The sequence below is a fragment of the Mus caroli genome, unplaced genomic scaffold (assembly GCF_978045245.1).
Source record: "Mus caroli unplaced genomic scaffold, Mus_caroli_1 scaffold_15, whole genome shotgun sequence".
Classification (NCBI taxonomy): Eukaryota; Metazoa; Chordata; class Mammalia; order Rodentia; family Muridae; genus Mus; species Mus caroli.
This window is the reverse complement of record NW_028227270.1, coordinates 113,075,881-113,078,470: the sequence shown is the minus strand read 5'-3', so window position 1 is coordinate 113,078,470 and position 2,590 is coordinate 113,075,881. Positions and strand designations below refer to the sequence as shown.

At 45.1% G+C, this 2,590-nt stretch overlaps 1 pseudogene; it reads left to right on the top strand.

The window, feature by feature from the left end:
- Window positions 1-971: 971 nt before the first annotated feature.
- Window positions 972-2,067, top strand: LOC110308431 (circadian-associated transcriptional repressor pseudogene; annotated as a pseudogene).
- The last annotated feature ends 523 nt before the right edge of the window (window positions 2,068-2,590 follow it).

Here is a 2,590-nt window from a genome sequence, read left to right as displayed (position 1 = left end):
CAGGTAATGCTCTGTCACTGAATGGAGAACACAGGGAGGCTGGGGATGGAGAAATGTTTCAGTGGCTAAGGATACTTTCTGTGTGTAATTAACCAAGTCTGGATACTGGCATGCATATCAGGGAAATGCAAATCAAAACAACCCTGAGATTCCACCTCACATCAGTCAGAATGGCAAAGATCAAAAACTCAGGTGCCAGCATCTGCTGGCGAGGATGTGGAGAAAGAGGAACACTCCTCCATTGCTGGTGGGATTGCAAGCTGGGACAACCACTCTGGAAATCAGTTTGGCAGTTCCTCAGAAAACTTGGACATTGTACTACTGGAAGATCCACCCCTGGGCATATAAGCAGAAGATGCTCCAACTTGTAATAAGGACACATGCTCCACTATGTTCGTAGCAGCCTTATTTATAATAGCCAGAAGCTGGAAAGAACCCAGATGTCCCTCAACAGAGGAATGGATACAGAAAATGTGGTACACAATGGAGAACTATGCAGCTATTAAAAACAATGATTTTATGAAATTCTTAGACAAATGGATAGATCTGGAGAATATCATCCTAAGTGAGGTAACCCAATCACAAAAGAACACACATGATATGTACTCACTGATAAGTGGATATTAGCCCAGGAGCTTAGAATTCCCAAGATACAATTTACCTAGTCAGTCATCACTAAGAGGAGAGGCCCTTGGTCCTGTGAAGGTTCTATGCCCCAGAATAGGGGAATGCCAGAGCCAGGAAGTGAGAGTGGCTGGGTTGGTGAGCAGGGGGAGGGGATAGGGAATTTTTGTAGGGGAAACTAGGAAAGGGGATAACATTTGAAAGGGAAGAAAGCTAGACAGTTATCAGGCAAGAAAGCTTACCCACCAGGGCTGAGCTGACACACCCAGCTTCTGATCTTTGGTACTACAGGAACTGCTCTTCAGACCCTCCCCCCACGCCCCAGCCCATTGCCCCGAGCTCCAGGACCTATGGATTCTCCATCTAGCATGTCTTCTTATTCCTCTTCTCTCTCCCTGTCATTTGCAAAGTCCCTTGTGAACAGTGACTTTAGCTTCCCTCCTGATAAAGAGAGGGAGACCAAGGGCACCCATGAGCTCAGGGTAGGCACTGTGGAGCAGAGAGCAGGTTCCAGGCTAATTCCAGGCCCTATCCATTGCAGACATTGACCCAGGGTTTCTAGTAAACAACATACAGCACCTCATCTCGAACTGCAAGGATCTGAAGTCAAGAGCTCACGAGACAATCAACTGGAGACAAGCTAAACACCCTGGGATGTACTACAGAAGGAGATCTGCTCTTTGCTCAAAAGTGTAAAAACACCAAGGGTTCATATGGCCCCTCACAGATATATTGCATAGACAGAGGATTAAGTAGCTTCCAAAAGAATGTAGCCACAGACTGGGTCCAGCATATAGTGGGTGTTTTACAGAAGCCTCAGATGGGAGAGCGTTATCTAGGAAGCTTGCTGCGGATGTTACAGATGCTAAAGACTTGGTTTACTCATAAAGCTGCCCAGAAATCATCCTTAAGAGGTAGAGGGCATCAGATAAGCAAGCACTTTCCTAGCCACAAGGATTCAGGTGCTTCTTCTCCTGCACCTCTCAGAGAGAAGATGGGCCAAACACAGCTGGGACATTTAGTTTTGAAACCAAAGCATCTTGGACATCTCATAGGATGGCTGACTATGAACCTCTCCTGGATTCATAGCACTCCAATTTGTAACCCTCCCTCTGTTCCCAAGGCTCCAACTCTGGCAACAGTCCCATAGGGACTGAAGCCAGCATTGGCATCAGCCTTGTCCTTAAGAAAGGAGGTCAGCCCTTCCCCTACTCTGCCCCAGGCGCTCGGATCCCACCAACTACCCTGACTCCTGTTAGCCCTGGTGATCTGAAGTAACTGGGGAGGAGCTTCCTTGCCACAGTTTGCCAGTAACCTGTCATCAGAACTGGAGTTGTATCCTTTGACTTCCTGTCCTACCTACTACATACTGAGAGATGACTAAAGGACACCCCAAACCCACAGATTAGCCATCCTCCAGTTGCTCCGAATTCTCAGCCCTAACCAAAGCTCTGCAACTGTCCCCTGATTTCCAGTTTGTATAAATATATGTTTATGTGTATTTTTTACTTTTAATGTATTTATGGTGAGGAAAAACAAATCCTTTCTGATTAAAGACATTTTTTACTTAAAAACAAGAAAAACCAATGTCTTCCACTTACCTTAGCATATGTATACAAACACATTCCCAACAAAGACACAGAGAGAGACAGAGACAGAGACAGAGACAGACAGAGAGACAGAGACAGACAGAGAGCAGAGGAAGAGAGACAGAGAGAGAGACAGACAGAGACAGAGAGAGAGGTAGAGACAGAGAGAGAGAGAAAGAGAGAGAGAGAGAGAGAGAGAGGTATTTGTCTCAACTGAGGAATGACATACATTTTTTTTCAGTGTGCAAATCCCAAACTTTTCCTATAAATAAGGGGAAACTAGGTCTTTGTTTCCTCCATTAAAACTAGTTTTGAGAATGTGAACCTGATTTTCATAATACATTTATAAATTTATTCTCATACCTATTGGAACAGTC